The following is a 20,552-nucleotide window of genomic DNA, read 5'->3' as shown; positions in this document are numbered from 1 at the left end:
GGTGAAACCTTGGGTAAGTTTCCTTACTCCACACAGAGCCTAATAATAATCCCTTCAAATCAAAACAATAATAAATTGGTCATTTTCAATCCACGACTGTTTGTGAGACATTGCTGTGCGCAATTGGCTGCCGCATTCGCCCACAAATATACAGTCAATTCACTTTACAGTATATTCTGTGAAGCACTTTGGGATGTCTACAAGATGTGAAAAGCGCTATATCAAATGCAAGGATTATTATTATTATTATTACTGTCCTCCCAGCACAGTATTGAGCTGTAACTCCAGTGTCTCATCTTCCTAGTGTCAGCTGTTAATTACCCTCTTGGTAAAGAAAAACTTTGTGGTGTCTATCCAGAAATTGTCCATTGCAACCCTAAACTCTTATCTGCTGCCTGATTTCCTCTTCTGAGATGTCTCTTTTCAAAACTGAAGAACCCTACGCTAATTGTTAATCATAGCTCATTTCTCTAACATTTACTATTTTTACTTTATATATGTGGTACCTTACATTATCTGTATTCAATCTAATTTCAAGCTCTAATTGTAAGATTGTTACTATCATTTCTAATTCAATAGACATCCCCCTCTCCCACCCCCACACATAACCAATTAATCTGGAAATATAATTAACAATAAAAATAATAATAATCCTCGCATTTGATTGCGTTACCTCACAAAGTCTGTAGATCCATAGCATTAATATATACAAGGAACAGGAGCGGTCCCAGTACAAACCCCTGAGGCACCCCACTTAATATCTTCTTTCTCCCACATTTTAACCTAACTTCCCTTGAACTACCCTCTGCTACTTTTCCTTCAGTTAATTTTAAATCTTTGTTCATTTGTTGCCCTTGATAAGGAGTGGCATCAGTTTGTGAAGAAGTCTTTCATATCATACTTTGTCAAACATTGGTCAAACATGATTTTTTTTCTGTGCTGGCTGTCATTATTAGATCATTTTTAAACACATAATCTTCTATTTTCTTTCTGATGATTAACTCTATTTAGTTTTCCAATTATGGGAGGTCAATCTAATGGATCTGCAGTTGCCAGTTATTGCTTTGTAGGTCTTTAGCAGACTGTCATTTATTATGTTATTTTTATACAGGTAGAATGGCTGTGTTGTGGCTCTTTGTGGGATATTGCTGCAGGTAAATTGGCTGCTGCATTTGCCTGCAAATACAGTTGTTGCACCAAACAGAAAGTTCTGTGAAGCACTTTCAGGCGTTTCGTTGATATTGGTCTGTAAACTGGAATATGAGGATTACGCTAGGGCTCTGTGCTGCTCTGCCATATGAGGAATATCTCACATTGTCTAATATGTATCTCAATGCCTTAGGGTGTGCTGCTCATGAGTAAAAGGCTTTAGTTACTTTCCTGATGAGCAACAACAAAATAACGGAATATCATTTGATATTCAGCCCATTTTCTGGCCAATACCTTGGTATGCAAAAATAAATTTATAAAGTTTTTTTTACACAACAACTGTGGTCATTGCACCATTTGGTTAGTGATGTCTAAATTTGCTTGTGTTTGTGGATCATTATTGTATTGTGAGCACCGCCCTCTTTTCTTCACTGTTCCCCTCACTGCGGAGGAAACATCTGCAAGGCTGAAAGTGATAGACATGGGAAAAGAAATGCTGGACTGTCACCTGTTGGAGCACATACCTCAGAAGCTACAGTATAAAAATGCCATGATATATGATAGAAAAAGTAAACTCAGAACAATACTTTCAGAAATGCCAAGAAGTCACAAGTTCAGGGTAAGGTTAGGAGCGGTACCAAATATTTTACGCAGAAGGTAGTCAACAACTGGAATGCATTATTCGTAAGGCTATTAGAGACAAGGGCACTAGTCTCCTTTAAGAAACCATTTGATGCTGCAATAAAAAGGTGGCAGGGATTTGTATTCTAGGAAAAATGAGATCAAATGGGCCTATATGTCTTCATCTTTGTGATCTTGCAATTTATTAACCATCACAAAACAAGTTCATAAGGAACCAGAATCCATTGGTTCCAATTGTGGGATAAGGGAAATATGCATAAGCGATAAAATTACTGTGTTCTTGAAGTTGTCTCAATAATATAAAACATCTTGCCTTTCATGCGTGATGTTTATCTCATCATACTTAAAGTCAATAGGGAGCACTGAGCAGTGAGGTAGTGAAAGAGAATTTAAGGGTGTTGACTACAGATACAATTAAAGGCATTGGTTTTGAAAGCATGGCAAACAAAACTAAGGTGAGAGATTTTTGTTAAGATTCCATCAAGCAGGAGCTCAATGACTAAAGATTCTGCCGCTCATACTGGGGGAGAGAATGAGGAATGAGCAAAGGATCAGAGAAGGGGGAGTGGAGAGCTTTCAAAATCAGACCCTTTAACCATGCCTGTGATGCTGGAGAATAGGGCTGTAGGAGATGTTAGAAGTGGGAGAGGCAACACACTGAAATGTTTTGAAGATAAGATCAGGCTAAGGATCTTAAAGTTGATCCATTGAGGTACTGGGAGCTAATGGAGTACGTCAAGGTTTGGGGTAATGATTGTGCAGAGCCTAGTGTTAGAGATTCTAAAGGGTTTTGGATGAACATTAAATGGTGTGAAATATTCAAAATACCTCAATGTTGCTCACATTTTTGGTCAGGTTTACATAATTTTATGTTTTAATTATTGATGAAAATCTAAACATTTCAGGCAATTTAAATGAAGTAATGCTTGTTGAAGTATCTGAGTGCATCCATGAATACAATTCATAACAGCAATGTTTGCCATTCTATATGTGGATTTGATACATTTACAATGGAAAATATGCATGCATTATAAATCCTGATTTGTTATATTTTTAGTGGTTATTCATTTACAGATATTAAAAATGTTAAATGAAATAGCAAGTTTCTAAATGGGAATGTACTTGTTATATTAGAGAGTAAGAGCCATCAATACTCAATACTTCGGAAAGAGTATTTAGTGTATAAATTTTCACTTGTTCACATTTAATTGGGATTACGTCTAACAAAAATCTCAGGGTAGCACTATCCCCCACCCCCACACACATTGAATTGTAGAAAATCTATTTCTTTCTGCAGTGAGAAGCAGAACTTGTGAGAATAGATGAAAAGATGAGTTCAAAGTGGAAGCAAGCAATCTCATTCAAATCCAAGCAATTGAAGATGGTCCATGAAGTGATTTTGCTTTGTCTTTGAAATGTGATAGTCTGGATGTTAATCCTGTGTTAACTAGAAGTGACACTAACTGCTAAACGTAAATGTTCACAGCAGATATGTTTCCTCTAACGTAAAGCAGAACCAAGATGCAAATGTATGTCATCAGGTAATAGAATTTTATTAAAATTAATTCAATTTTCTCTTTTTTGTTCTCCTCCACATACAGTATTACTGGTATTTATCAAATGACGGTAGGTCATCATGGAGCGATTTTGTGTTTGTTTATTTATTCATTTAATAATAATAATAATAATCCTTGCATTTGATACAGCGCATTTCACGTCTTCTAGACGTCTTAAAGCGCTTCACAGAATATACTGTAAAGTGAATTGACTGCATATTATGTGGGCGAAACGCGGAAGCCAATTGCACACAGCAGTGTCCCACAAACAGTCGTGGATTGAAGTGACCAATTTATTATTGTTTTTTTTGATGGATTATTATTAGGCGTGTGGAGTAAGGAAACTTGCCCAAGGTTTCGCCCTGCCTGGAAACTAACTCAGGTCTCTCGCTTGCAAAGCGAGTGCTCTAACCACTGAGCTATAATAATCCTTGGATTTGGAAGCCAATTCTTTTTGGAAGCCAGTCCTCATTTTGTCAAAGTCTCAATGCAGTTCACAGAAATTATCCAAAAAGGGGGGCCGAAAGATCCCAAATGTTTAGTAGGTGTTTTGTGTGAGTTCTAATCAAAACCAGGTACCTAACTAGTGGTGAATTGTCTTTCTGGTCAGTCAGGTGTCTGACACATGTAGCAACCCATCATCATGCTTAAGGCTATCCAAACCAGACTGAGAGTTCCACATATGTATGCACCTACATATAGAAATTTCCCTGTGTCTGAAGCCAGTTATCTGTCCTGGAATTCTAATAAAATATTATACATTCCACCTCCTATCTTGGAGTCTCATCTGTTTTAATGTTATAAATACATTCCTTGGACTTTGGAATCTGTGATTGATACACAGGGTTATGATCCACCTATTTTTATTAGGGTATCTGTTCTTATTACTTACATTGGGTAATAATAATAATCCCTGTATTTGATACAGTGCCTTACAAACAGCCATAAAATTAATGACCAATAATAATAATAATAATCCTTGCATTTGATATAGCGCTTTTCACGTCGGGAGGACGTCCCAAAGCGCTTCACAGAACACACTGTAAAGTGAATTGACTGTAAATTTGTGGGCGAACGCGACAGCCAATTGCGCACAGCAATGTCCCACAAACAGTCGTAGATTGAAAATGACCAATTTATTATTAATTAAGTGGTTGTTTGCTGGGAAAAAACTTTCCTTCTCTTTTCAAAAAGTGCTGCCATGTCTTTAACGTCTACCTGAACAGACAATGGGATCTTGGATTAACATCCTATCCAAAAGTTGTCAATAGATTAAAAATAACACATAATGTGTCACAGTTATTTTACCTGCCGGTATCTCAAACTTTCTATTCAGCAATTCACTTTAAACAAAAAAGAATTAAAAGCTATTAGCAACAAAAACAATGAAAGAAACGCCATTGTATAATATATGGATGGAGCAGTCACTATTATTACTTCTGTTCCTCATAGCAAGTTGTAAGCAGAGCGCTACTATCATAAGATGCTGAATTTTGCACATTTGCAGCAGTAATCAGTGAGAGAGATTTCCTGTCACTTTGGCATTACATCACGTGTTTACATTGTTGTGTGACAAGATATTTAACTTGAAGGAATTATTATAGCATCTTTTGTATTAAATAATGACTGTAATGCAGAAAGGTAAGAATCACATTTTTTAGAAATTTAAAAATAATGTTGTTCAAAACTACCCTTTGTAATATTAACTCTTGGAGTACTGAAATATTGTATCTGTCGTCTCTCAAAATAGCTAGTTGTGCAATGCATATAAATTAATTTGCATTTTGTTTTGAAGTTCATCATTATCCAATGCTAAAGTATTGTGCAGAATGTTACCATCATCTACAAATATGCAATCATATTATTATCAGGGCAAAACAACAAATTTGCACGTAAAACCTACCACTTTGGAAAGCTAAGGAAATGTCTTCATTTCAATCTTAATTTGGAAGCCAGTTGTTTTTAAAAACTGCAGAAAACTGATTTCAAAATGAAAAATCTTCCATAATTTTGTGTGATCTTAAATTTTAAGTGAAAATACTGATAACAGTCTTTATACTTGATATAGTTCCTTTCAGCTCAGGAGGATATCTCAAGGCCTTCACAGGATATATTGTCAAGCGCAGTGTAAACGAGTGCAGCAGCTAATTTTCACACATTAATGTTCCACAAACAGCCATGAAGTCAATGACCAATTTTATTTGGGGCATTGTTGACCAGGACACTTGAAGCACAAAATGGACAAAATCTTCTCAGATTGTGCCACATGATTGCCGGTTCACAGGTACCAGTCTAATGCTATGTTTTTGTTTGTTTGACTTGGGCCTATAACCCACAAACCAGCATTTAAATACCTCTATATACAAGCTAGAGAGTCCAATGGCTGTATAAGCTATCTTGGGCCAAGAGTCTCAACAGAGATACAATTAAAGAATGTCGGAACTCCTGTTGGGATTTGGAGCCAGGAGAATTGCCCATTTTTAAATCCTTGGGCCTCTTAAAATAGGATAGTCTCAAGAGACAAGCTAGTATTAGAAGTGGCATGATTTACATATGATGTTAACTCATACTGTGGAGTCCTGTAGCTCAGTGGTTAGAGCACTCACCTCACAAGTGAGAGACCTGGGTTCAATTCCCGGCAGGGCAAAACCTTGGGCAAGTTTTCTTACTCCACACGCCTGTTAATAATCCCTCAAGAAAAAAACCAATAATGAATTGGTCACTTCAATCCACGACTATTTGTGGGACATTGCTATGCGCTATTGGCTGCCGCGTTTTGCCCACCAATATAGTCAATTCACTTTACAGTATATTCTGTGAAGCACTTTGAGACGTCTCGAAGATGTGAAAAGCGCTATATCAAATGCAAAAATTATTATTATATATCATTCACAAAATTGCATAGGTCCATCTTTATAAGGCAGCAGAAGATATGTAATTTATGAGATAAGAGATTTTGAAAGAAATTTACAAGGATTGAATATTTGAATTTTTCTCTTGCCACTGGTTGCTGAACTCAGTTGACCAACATTCATTTAACTTTATGGAATTGTTTTCTAAACACAAAATAATATTAATGTCCTCATTATAATGTATGAAAATGAAATGTTGACTCACTGGTTAGAGCCTATATCATTCTAACTGTAGCAATTATAACACCAAACTGGGAAACATTTTTTCAAGTTTTCTGGGCTTCTGTTAGGAAAAGAATCCTTGCCGTTGAAATACAGTTCCTGGATTTTTTTAAAAAACTGTAAAAAAAATTCCAAGTCAAATTTTATACAAGTCTACCTTTGTTGCTGACAGCGCACCAACTTAGTGCCACACCACATTGCCTGAGGGAAACCAAAACTCAAGGCTGAGTATTAACCGGACTTGACATGTGAGATCGTCGGAGACTGAATGATTAATTTAGAAATCTTGCAGCTGGTGCAATCTGCAAACAATCCAAGCCTTTGCAAATACAGTAGTTCTGTGTATTCTTGCTTTATTAAAAAAAATCAAAGCAGGTCCACGACAGAAGTACAGTAATGTTACACAAGTAAATATTTATGCACATGAACAATTAAAACAGTTGTCCTTGCTTCAAGTTGATGAGTCTACAGGACATCTGATCTGAGTTATAGAGAAACTCAGATCATTGCCTGAGGAGCTTGTGAGTAGATACAGGTTTCAATGCCTAAAAATATTAAATCAAATCTGGACTGAAATGATTACCGTATCGATGTCAGTGCATTCGGACATAGATTAGAGAAAATGAGGAACCTTCATAATCTTTGAAACATGTGCGAATTGAATCAGATTATTTGACTATTGGGCATTAAAGTCCCGATGGGAGCAAAGGTCAGCACTCTCATCTTGTGTATTTTTGCTCCTGAAAATCAGGCTCCATGAACAACATGTACCAGAAGAGCTTCATATAAAGGTGAAATTATGAGAATTTACTAATAAACAGTGGTTAACACTCTTACCATTTATTTCAGCGAAGTAGAAATTTTACTGTATAATAAGTAAGAAATGACAATAAGTGCAGGTTTCCAAGTTATTTTTTTCTATGGGGTAAGGGAAAGAGGGGGAAATAATCAGTATATCCATCTTATTTGACTATTGGGTAAATATTCGAAAGAATAACAATAATTGGAATACATTGGGCTCTCTTCCAATGGATGAAAGATTTGCCACTGCCTGTTTAATAACATAAGTCAAGCCTGAAGAGTAAGAACTAACTTTTGCTCTTCATGATTCAGCTGGCCTTTTACTCTTTCCTGGTGTGCTGGTTCAGTTAGAAACTGGGCAAAATGCTCTGTACAAACTATGCAGAAAACCTTGCATGGCTGACCATAACACCATTCCATTCATTCCCATCAGACTTGGAACATGCTGCTGTCTCAGAAATGCTCCAACAGTCTCACTGCTTAAACTACCCTCTAAGTTTCAGTTAGCTGTTTGCAGCCCCTACCAATGCAAATCTTGATATTTATCAATCTATAAGATGAATATACTAATTATTTCCCCCTTTGTTCCCTCCCCCTTGTTCTATAGAAACAAATTACTTGGAAACATGCACTTGGAATAGGATTTTCCAGATGTTCAGAAATCCTCCTTTCTTTTCCCTCCCCTCCTCAGGTAATAACAAATATAAAAGGTTTGTATGATACAGACCAGACACAATCCTCTGCTTTAATATAATAATGATCATTCCAAAAGAACTTGGAACCGACATAGTCTAAACTGACACTCCAATACAGTGCTGGGAACGTGCTGCTCTGTTAGAAGGTTGTGCTTCGGGTGACAAGTTAAACCAAGATCCCGTCTGCTTGTTCAGGTGGATAATACAAATCCCATGGCACTGCTCAAAACCAGAAGGGAGTTTCTGCTGGTGTTGTTGTCAACAGTCTGCCAAATGAAAAAAAGGGTCATTCACTCCATAGCTGTTTGTGAGACGAATTTACTGCCGCATTTGCTCACAAAATACACAGTCATTACAATTTGCAATATATTCTATGAAGCGCTTTGGGACATCCTCCTGACATGAAAGCTGCTATACCAGATTTTAGGATTTTTATTATTGTTATTATTAAAATGCAAAAGGATTTTTTAGTTAACATGGCCCACTTTAATGGTCAGTTTTGCTTTATGCAAAGCTTATGTGCTGAAATTCCATGTAAAAACACACCCCTCTTGAGTTGATTATTGTATAAATATTGAATGTGTGGCAAAGGTAGAGTGTGTAGGCAACAGTCTCAGGCTGTGTGAAAATAAACTGTGTCATTATATAACAACATTTGTTCTGCACTGAGCAAACACATATAAAGGTTTCTTCTCAAGGTCTTAAGGATGACTCTCCCCTGCACTACAAAGAGAGTTAACTGACCAGCAGAACAGAGCTCACAACACATAAAGATTGTTTAAAGATCCTCGCGAATTAACCTGCAGTTAGACCTGAGCAGGGTTAGACCTGAGCAGGATTATACCTGAGCAGGGTTAGACCCGACCAGGGTAATGTCTTGCCAGGGCCAGAACAGGGCAATGGAATTGAGAAGAGCCAGAATATTAGAAGTCCCATAGCATAGTAGCAGTTCTTTAGGGTAGTGATTAGTACACTCATCTCACAAGTGAGAGGACCGGGGTTTGATTCATGAGTGAGGCAAAATCTTATTCCACACACCTTTGTTTACCTCGCAGTAAGTAGGAACCCGGTTATTAGTCGTTTCGCGAATCGCTTCCAGGGGCTAATAATCACTCCAAAAAATTGTGGTCACTCAATCCATGGCTGTTTGTGGGATACTGCTATTGCAATTGGCTGCTGCGTTGTGCCCACAAAATACAGTCAATTCATTTTACAATATAAAGTCTCAATGACATGATAAGGGGCTATATCAAATGGAATCAGAATTATTATTATTATAATGTGGGATTGAGCAGGGTGGTACATGGTGGTATATACACTACATATATATGTACATGTACATGTATATATCTGCTGGAGATACAGTTTATCTGTTTCCAGAAGAGAACCCGCTATACATATAACATAACAAAGCATAACACGTAGGAGCAGGAGTAGGCCATTCGGCCCTTCGAGCCTGCCCCGCCATTCAATCATGGCTGATCCTCTAATCTAACTCCGGTTAATAACCTAACTCTGCCTTATCCCCATATCCCTTAATCCCTTTTGCAATAAGAAATCTATCTATCTCAGTCTTGAATATGTTCAAGGACTGAGCGTCAACAGCCCTTTGGGGTAGTGAGTTCCATACATTCACCACCCTTTGAGTGAAGAAGTTCTTCCTCAACTCAGTGCGAAAGGGCTGGCCTCTGATTTTAAGGTTGTGACCCCTGGTTTTAGTTTCTCCAACCAAGGGAAACAATCTCCCATTATCTACTCTATCATGCCCTTTGTTGATCTTATAGGTTTCTGTAAGATCCCCTCTAATTCTTCTATATTCTAGAGAATATAGGCCCAAATTGGTCAACCTATCCTCATAACGCATTCCCTTCATCCCTGGCACTAACCTAGTAAATCTACGCTGCACCCCCTCCAAGGCAAGTACATCCTTCCTTAAATAAGGAGACCAAAACTGCACACAGTATTCCAGGTGTGGTCTCACCAGGGCCCTATACAGTTGCAGCAAGACTTCCCTACTCTTATACTCTAATCCTTTCATAATGAATGCTAACATACCGTTTGCCTTCCTAATTGCTTTCTGCACCTGCAGACTAACTTTCTGTGATTGGTGTACAAGGACACCCAAGTCCCTCTGGACGCTAACACATTCCAATCTCTCCCCTTCTAAAAAATAACCCGCTCTACTGTTTTTGCTACCTAGGTGGATGACTTCGCACTTCCCTACATTATACTTCATCTGCCACCTACCCACCCAATCACCTAACCTATCTATGTCTCGCTGCATTTTTTTAATGTCATCCTCTGTGTTGACACTTCCTCCTAGTTTTGTGTCATCCGCGAATTTAGATATATTAACTTTGATGTCCTCATCTAGATCATTGATGTAGATGGTAAATAGCTGAGGCCCAAGGACTGTTCCTTGTGGCACTCCACTAGTCACATCCCGCCAATCTGAAAAGGACCCATTTATCCGGACTCTTTGTTTCCTACCCGTTAACCATTCCCCAATCCACGTTAATATGCTTCCCCCAATTCCATGGGCCCTTATCTTTTGGACTAACCTTTTATGTGGCACCTTATTGAATTCCTTCTGGAAGTCCAAATAGACCACATCCACAGATTCACCCTTATCTAGTTTACTGGAAATATCCTCAGATTTGTCAAACATGACTTCCCTTTTGTAAAGCCATGTTGACTTGGCCTAATTATATTGTGCTCCCCTAAATCCACACTACCACATCCTTAATCAATGATTCTAAAATTTTTCCTATCACTGATGTGAGACTAACTGGCCTATAAATCCCCATCTTTTCCTTTCTACCTTTTTTAAATAGTGATGTGACATTTGCGATCTTCCAATCCATGGGGACTATTCCAGAATCCAAGGAATTTTGGAAGATCAGACATAAGGCCTCCACTATCTCATAAGCTACCTCTTTTAAAACCCTGGGATGCAAGCCATCCAGACCAGGGGATGTCACTTTTCAGTGCTAATGGTTTCCCTAGCACCAATTCTCTACTAATGAAAATTTCCCTAAGTTGCTCCCTGTCCTTATCCCCTTGGTGCATCTCTATTGTTGGCAGACTTGTTGTGTCTTCTAGGGTGAAGACAGATGCAAAATACCCATTTAGGGACTCTGCCATGTCCTTATCCCCCATTACAACTTCTCACGTCTCTGACTGAAGTGGACCTACATTTTCCCTCGCCAGCCTATTCCTCTTAATATATTTGTAAAAACTTTTACAATCAGACTTAATGTTCCTAGCTAGCTTACCCTCATACTCCTTTTTCTCACTCTTAATGAGTTTTTTAGTTTTATTTTGCTGGTTTCTAAAACTCTCTTCAGATTTGCTGCTTTTCTTGGCAGTTTTATAAGCCTTTTCTTTTAATTTGATGCTTCCGTCATCCATCACCAAAGGATATCCATCATCCTTTGGATGAGACATTAAACCAAGGTTCCATCTGCCTGTTCAGGTGGATGTTAAAGATCCCATGGAACCATTTGAAAAGAGCAGGGAGTTTCTCCTGGTGTCCTGATCGACAATCCCCCAAATAAAATTGGTCACTCACTCCATGGCTGTTGTTGGGACATTGCTAATTGCAACTGATTGTCGTGTTTGGCTCACAAATACACTGTCAATCCACTTTACAGCATATCCTGTGAAGTGCTTTGATGCATCTCGATAACGTGAAAGGTGCCATATCAAATGCAAGGATTATTATTATTAGTTTTGTTTTTTCATGTGGCTATATGCCAGTAATATTAACAGATTCCTGAGAAGTGCCTTTTCAACCCAATAGTCTTATAATAAGTCAAAAATAAGGTACCATACAGCAAACTGACACCGAACCCTCATGTACATGCCACTTTGTATTATTTTTAAATGCTAAAAATATGAAATGAGCAGATTACTAATGTGAAATGCCACATTCAATTATCTATTTCTTCATTCTGAAACACAGAATATTCCCAGCAGTTCAGTTTGGATGTAAAACTTTGTTTATTGAAGTCACACCCATTGCCCAGCAAATACAGAGGGAATAGTCTGATTCACAATATAGGATGTGATTAAGGTTCAATGCATGTAATAATAATCCTTGCATTTGATATAGCGCTTTTCACATCTTCTAAACGTCTCAAAGTGCTTCACAGGATATACTGTAAGTGAATTGGCTGTATATTGTGGGCAAAACGCAGAAGCCAATTGCGCACAGTAGCGTCCCACAAACAATCGTGGATTGAAGAGACCAATTTATTATTGTTTTGTTTTCTTGAGGGATTATTATCAGGGGTGCGGAGCAAGGAAACTTGCCCAAGGTTTCACCCTGCCCGTAATCAAACCTAGGTCTCTCTTGTGAGGTGTGTACTCTAACCACTGAGCTACAGGACTCCACATATTGAAATTAAGAGCAGGACAAAGCAGCTGTATATGTTCTTGGTGACATTGGCCAAGGCCTGCAGGCTTTTTGGCAAGAAGTCTAAGGCTTGAAATTCCTTATGGTCTTGAAAAGAACCTGCAGAAACCATCTTCCAAATTACATTTTTACATTTTCTTACATATTCATCCAATGATCTTGAGATTTAGGCAGTGAGACATTTGGGCCTCAGAATACTTAACACATCGAGAGTCAATCCATAATCAAAAATATTTATACCTTTATTAATAGGAAAGAGGGAGCTTTACTGTTTTGGAAAGATGAGGATGCCCCTCAAATGCCATGTGGTGATCATGCCAGATGGACATAGCATATGCTCAGCTTCTAAATACTAAACATATGGGAATTTGTTCTGCACTTGGCATTAATGCTAAAGTCACTTTCTGAGTGCACAAAAGTTAGTGGAGAATAAAATTCTGATTGTCTGAAAACTACCCACTACATATTGAAACTGAACCAATGAACTGCCAATTATACATGAGAAGTATGATTCACATATAATTCACATATAAGCTGCCATAATCACCCAAAAAGCACAGTCACTTCACTTTACATTATATCCTGTGAAATGTTTTATGAATCTCCTGATGTGAAAGCCGCTATATCAAATGCAAATATTATTACTATTATTATTGAATAAAATCTTAGATATTTTGATTTTCAATGGTTTCCGATGTCACTTCATCTGTGTAGGACAGGGAACAAGTAAGACGTAAGCTGTGCTGTTTCTCCTTGTGTTTTCAGGACTATAATGCATAGATATCCAATAATGCATCCCAATAAATGTATCCCACTGGCAGTCCTTTAAAATTAAGTCAATTGATTGATGGCAATCTATTGTGGATCAAGTGTGGTAACAATACAATTTACATAGTGCCTCTTGTGTTGGGAGGATGTGTCAAAGTGCTTTACTTTGCCGGTTGAGCACCTAAGCTGAAGAGGTGCAGTCAAAGCTGTAAGAGGTCCGTTTATTTCATTTTAAAACCATAATAATCAGGATGCTAATAGAAACAACTATTTTATTGTCCAACATATATGCCCCTCCCTCTTCCATTCTAAGCAGGTAACCTACCAAATGAATGTATCAAGCATACTGCAGTGAGAAAAATACCTGACATGTATGCTACAGTCGAGAGAAAGCAAGTAATAGAAGCTGCAATAACCAAATTCACTAAATACCATCATTAACCGACAATAAGTACAGCTTTAATATCAAATGATGTTTACAGTGTAGTCTGGTGAGGGGATATGGCTGCAGATCTTTTTTTTAACATTATCATTGTTGTTGCGAGTCACGTGCTTTATAGTAATGCCTTCAGCTATTGATGTGTGTAGGTCACTGCCTGTGGACTGTAATGTATGTTTTAAGTGTGACCTCAAACACTTCAGTCCAGGTACTGGCTGTGCCCAGAGGTGGTTCTTGAGGAAGATTGGCTAGTGCTCCAGATATATTTCTGTTAGCATACTCTTAAGTTAGCATGCAGAGGTCTGCTGCTCACTGAAGAGTTACTCTATCAATGTCATATTCATTGGCATTAAAGCAGCTTTTACTGTGCTGCAATTGTTACAATTGGTTACAATTTAATTGTGTAGCAATAACAGTAAATGCTGAATGGATACCAAAACACAACAAAATGAAACCAATTCCTAATAAAAATAAAAAGTTGGAATTCTCCCTGTATGTCAATGGGGGAAAAATAACTGGAATAGATTCTGTTAAGACCTTAAGGATTATGGTAGCATATAGCTATCTTGTCAGGAATTTTAATCTCACTATCCGTCATTCATATGTTCTCAGTGGATTCCAGTTATTGTTATGTCTTTTATTGTTACTCTTTTCTAAAGCCTCAATTCCTTCTCAATAGATCCAGCATATCCATTTTGATAACTCCACCTACTTGCTCCTTTATGTACTAAATTTTCATGCCCAGATACACTTTATTATCATTGTTTCGCCTTTCCCATAAGATACAGGTGTTCATAGATTCTTCAGAATGGGCGCTGGGATTACAATTTCCATCAGACTAGTCGCAGTGACTGATTTATTTTATAGTGATTGTATTGTGCGTTGTCTGAATGGCTGAATGTTTCTCTTGAGGAAAGCTACATCAAATTGCGGTGAAATCTGCTATCTCTTCAAGTGGTAGCAGTTTTTTATTGAATTCTAAGATGAATAACATGAAGAACAGTATGATCCTTGGAGTCACCATACTGATTTTGACAGCATTATGTTGCTGGATTGTTACCCTCATTGAGTGATCTATGGGTATAACAAAGTAAATCCAGAAGAATACTTTCAGATCTGCCAAGGCAGCAGGACAAGAAGGTATAGATTTGGGATTGTGAAAAACAATTTTTGGCAGACACCTTGAAGCATTTCTTTAACTTCTTATCTAAAGAACAGCGCTTGTGACAATGCAGCTCTCTTCCTCGGGCTGCATTGGAGTGTCATCTTAAACTATGTCCAAAAAAAATGTGGTCATTCAATCCACAACAGTTTGTGGGACACTGCCGGGTTTTTACACACAAACTAAACTTTATAATATATTCTGTGAAGTGCTTTAAGATATTTCATCGACGTGATAAGGCACTATACAAAATGCAAGGATTATTATTATTATTTATAAAAGCGTAATAGCCAGCTGGAATGGTTGCTCATTTATGTGGAATGGAAGTGTAGTTGAGGCCAGGACACCAGACTCATTTAAGAAACAGCTTGTTGCTATAATGTGATGATGATAAAGGTTGGTATTCTGGAAGGATGAGATCAAAGGCCTTTTTCATGGGAACTTCGTCTTATGATCTTATCTTCTGCATGGCAACAAATTGACACAAAAAAATCAAAACTAAGAATATTTGGCCAAAAGCTGTAATAATTTATGTCCTGTGGGGAAAGGCATGATTAAAGATACTGAGAAAATCCAATTACTCAGATGGTTAAATTCTTTATAAAAGACTTTATTATGAAAGCTGAGAAAGTGCAGGATGTTCAGACAGGCACACCCAAATTGTGAGAACAGTTTGGAAGATCTTGTTACAGTAAAAGTGACACAGAAGATTCAATATTTGCAACTGTCAGTCCTCAACAACAATGCTTCATCATGAAGGGTGCTTTCAAGAAATAATGCATAACATTATCCAAAGTATCTTCAGCATCCTGAACTTTGTAATTTAAGCTACACGATCTTATAGTTTGATGCAAACTGCACCATTAGGGAAACCACAACATTTGTAACCTGGATTCACACAAAATTCGTAAATATTGATTTGAGCCAGTAACTGCTGGTCTCAGCAGTGTTGGTGTAGCTTAGTGTGAAGCACACTTGATTCCCTGTGTGAATCCAGGTTGTGAATATTTCATTCATGACTCCCATTATGTTGCTATTTATCACACAGCTTTTTTTATTCATGACTTGTTATGTTCTACCATAAAATGTACTTCGTACTTTACGTAGCCAGAGAAATCACATCAAAATTAAATCACTGATGAAGAACAAAACTAATGAACATCTTGAGCACACCCTTACTGTGAGTGTATGGTCTGATCCTAGCATCTAACTTGTGACATGTGATGTGTAACATTTTGCGTCACTGAAAATTCTATCCAGCTGATAACTGAAAATAAAACATTCTTATATTTGATATCTCACCTTTCATGTCAGGAGGACATTTCAAAGCCTTTCACAGGATTCCCTGTAAAGTATAGCGACTGTCTATTTTGTAGGTGAAATGTGGCAGCCAATTTACGCACATTCACACCCCACAAACAGCCATGGAGTGAATGACCAATTGTAATTGAAGGATTGTTGACCAGGAGACCAAGAGAAATTCTTCTTTTTTCAAATAGTGCCTTGAGATCCTTAACCTGAATAGGCAGACTGGACTTCAGTTTAACATCTCATACAAAGGATGGAACCTCCCACAAATCTCCAGCACTGCATTGAAGTGTCAGACAGGAGTTTTGAGTTCAAAACCCCAAAAATGATATGAAAGAAAGCAAGAACTTGCATATTAATGAGACTTCCGCATATTAATGAGACGATTAATGCTATGACGGAAAAAAAAAGATAATATCAATAATAATCCTTGTATTTTGATATAACACCTTTCATATCAGCAGGATACCTTAAATGCTTCACAGGATTCATTATGAATTGTAGTAAGTGTATTTTGTAGGTGAATGCGGCAGCCAAACACCAAGAGAAAATCTGATAGTGCCATGAGATCTTTAACATTCCCCTGCACAGACAGCTGGGACCTCAGTTTATCTTCTCATCTGAAATATGGCACCTTCAACGATGTATCTCTTTTCCAGGAGTGATAATTCCAGGTGACACCTCTGTTTACTTAGCAGTAAGTAGGAATCCAGTTGTTCGATTGGCATATCGCTTTTTGGAGATAATAATTTGGTCACTCAATCCACGACTGCTTGTGGGACACTGCTGTGCGCAATTGGCTGCCGCGTTTCAACCACAAAATATACAGTCAATTCACTTTACAGTATATTCTATGAAGTGCTTTGCAACGTCTCGAAGATGTGATAAGGCGCTATATCAAATGCAAGGATTATTATATTATTATAATGTAGCGCTTCCACACCACTGAATCAGAGTGTCAGAAAGACCCTAACATGGGCTTGAACCACAATGTTCTGACTGAAAGATGAGATCACTACCAACTGAGCCAGCTGACACCCACCCTGGTTTCCTTTTTATCATAAAGATCCCAGGAGATTCAGCCAGGTTTATCGTCGTCAAGCTTTTGAAGGAGATTTTGGAATGTATTTCTATTTGGTTTTGGTTCAGGTGAATGGGTTTCACTTTGATGGAACTTTTCATGACCTGGTTTGGAATTTCAGGAAATCATCTCTGTGAATCATGGTGTTCAGAGCTGACTTTGGAGCTGATTTTCAGCTTGTTGCTCCAACCAGATGGAGACCATTCCTTTCATACTGAAAGTATGGTTTTGATTTTGGTGTCTCGGTCCTTATGGCTGTCCAATTTCCCCCAACTAGGAAAGTCTCCCCATCTTTCATCTTTCATTAAACCGCAGCTGACACGTGATTTTAGTTTACCCAGAAAAAATAATCAACAAGCTTTTTTTCAGGATTAAATTGGTGTAATCCAATGAGAAGCAATTGGTGTGTGAAAAAAACTACCTAACTAAGTATAAAGGACAGAGCGAGCACCTTGGTTTGATGGGCAATGAATCTTTTTGGAATTTATTTTAACAGATTAGTTTGGTAAAATCTAGTACGATTGTCGTATTTGTTATTGAAGCAGAGTTCATAACTTCTTTTAAAATGGGTAGTGTTAGATGATTGAAAAAGAACATTTGAGGGTATGGGGAGTAAGCAAAAGAATGGGTTTAGATTGGATAGTCCACATGGAGAAAAAATATACCAGTACCAATCCTTTGCTACTGATGAGGGAGCGCAACATGAACCAACTCTAATTTCCTTGGTATAAGATCCTTGTGGTTTTAACTCTATAAGAAAAATACACTTAACCTGAAGTTGTCAATAGGAAGCTCATCTAATGAGTCCTGTGGCTGTTTTGAATTGAGCCAGGGAGTAACTTGGAAAGGCATTGGAAAATTTGTTTTTAAGACCAGCTTGTGACTAGAGAAAGATGAATTTTTTTAACATGAATATTTACTTTTTTTATTATTCGATGGAAAGAAACTCCTGGCAGATCAGAGAGCTTGTCTACTGTGCTAAGCATTCATAGAGTCCTGCGAAATACAGCTGACACTTTTCCTCCTGGCGTGCTAGAGCTCCTGATTCATATGTATCTTTTTCATATGTATCATATGTTGTCAGTAAATGCAGAGCATTAGATGAACTGATTGAATTTCTTCCAGCACTGACACCCAGTGCTCTGAGGAATCACCAGAGCCATCATAACTGGCACATCTCTTATTACTCTTCATACAACCACTTATGACTTTCACTCGCATCCTACACTCGCACATTTCAGTTTTTGCTTTGTATCCTCTTTTATTTTGACATAATGATTTTGTTGATGCAAATAAAAGACTAAATTAGTTACGCTATAAGGGAAATTGGTTTGAAACTGTATTTGATATGATTCCTTCTCTCACATTCACAAGCCTGTATGCCCTCAAGACTGCTCAATTTGGGCACAGCTTATCTGCTTTAAACAAAACAAATCGTTTGGTCGTTGCCTTATTCATCTGTAACTTTTTAAGTCTACCTAAATCTTGATAACTACTAACTAAATAAACTTAATAACTATACATAATGACTGTATTTTGTCAAGAAATGATAGACTTGGGTCTGTATCTCTGGATTGTGAGCTATATAATCTGCAGACAGGAATAACCAATTAGTGGATCATTTATCCAGCTATTCAATCTAAACAAAACAACTGGTAACCGAGAATACTTACCAAGAAAAACAAATTTGTTTAGCATAAATGGGATTAAACATTTTGAAAGACTGTGTTGGTGTTCGGGGAATCCCAACAGCAGATTGATTGTTTGGAGTGAGCGAAAATTAAAAAATGGATGATTTGGGGAAAGCACAGATCAAGATTCTAGATAGAAGAAATGGGAATTTCATGCAACAGGAGTCAACCTCTCTGCTCAGGTTTAATCAGTCAGTACTCAATATTGGCATTATGCTTCATCTAATCCCCTCCCGATCCCCCCCCCCCCCCCCCCCCCCCACACACACCACCCTACCCCCAACTGCCCACATGGCTTTGCCATTTTCCAATTGTGGAACGTTACCCACTTACGCCCTAACTTCAACTTCTCTGCTGCTGAAATCTTCATTCCTGCCTTTGTCATCCTGAGATAGACTTCTCCATTTATTTTCTTGCCAGCTCCATCTTCCACAAGTTCAAATTCAACCTTGAGTTTTCATTCACACCCTCATTATTCCAATCCTTGCTCGGTTCTACTGGCTCCCGGTATCTCAACAGATTGACTTATAAAGTCCCTTGTTTGACCTTCAAGCCAATTCACAATCCTGTCCCTCCCTATCTACCCAAGCTCTTCTAACTCTTTTCTCTTCTATCCCTCTGCCTTGCCCCAGTTTTATCTATCCTTAAATCCCAACTGAAAGCCTATCTCTTTGACCAAGCCTATGGTCACCTCTCTGTCCTCCTTCTCCCTTGTTTGGCTCCCAAACTCATCACTGAACAGTGCTTCAAGATGCTATGCTATGCTACCATATAAATGCAAATTGTTGTTGTACCCTCCACTCCTTTGATACTAATTGCACAGTCTTCACTCCCTCCAACCCACTCATCATTAGAGGCCAAGCATTGAACAGCTATGCCCTTCCCCTTTCAAACTCTCCTCTAAAATGTCTTGGTCTCATTCCTGCTTTTAAAAAATCTATAAAAATATATGTTCCACCATCCTTTTTGCGAACATCCATCCTGCCACTCTTGCTCCCTGTTCAGTGCTTCCCATTATTATTTATTAAAATCCCTCAGACTTTTATTATATGTGAAGGACATTACACAATGTAAGCTTTTATTCAGTGGAAAGAGCTTTAAAACATCAAATGCTTGGATGGATCATAATGATACTTGTATGGGATATTTACCTGAAACAACATAATGTTTGTTAAACAGTTTCAGAAATTCAACACATAAAAAGGATACTATGTCTAATTTGTCCTCCCTGACAACCTGTTCCAGTGATTAACAACAACAACAATGAACTCTGAGCAAACAAATTCATCCAAGCTGTATATCATTCCCAGGCAAAAAAGGGAAAGGCATTTGGCCTATTCCAATGCCTCTGTGGAATTATGGAAAACTGGAAAACTCCTAAGGGGGAGGGGGGAGTGGGAGGAGAGAAGATGTTTGTAAGTGCCTGATCTAGTAGTCCTGTAGCTCAGTGGTTAGAGCACTCGCCTCACAAGCAAGAGGACCTGGCAGAGTGAAACTTTGGCCAAGTTTCCTTACTCCATGCACCTCTGTTCACCTAGCAGTACATAGGAACTCAGATTGATGGATCGATTTTCCAGGGGTAATAATCCCTTGCAAAACAAAAATAATAATAATAATCTGCTCATTCAATCCACGACCATTTGTGGGACACTGCTGTGCACAATTGGCTGCCCCATTTCGCCCACAAAATATAAAGTCAATTCACTTTA

Source organism: Callorhinchus milii, unplaced genomic scaffold (genome assembly GCF_018977255.1).
Source record: "Callorhinchus milii isolate IMCB2004 unplaced genomic scaffold, IMCB_Cmil_1.0 Scaffold2, whole genome shotgun sequence".
Classification (NCBI taxonomy): Eukaryota; Metazoa; Chordata; class Chondrichthyes; order Chimaeriformes; family Callorhinchidae; genus Callorhinchus; species Callorhinchus milii.
The sequence above is the reverse complement of the archived record's forward strand: the minus strand, read 5'-3'. Positions refer to the sequence as shown.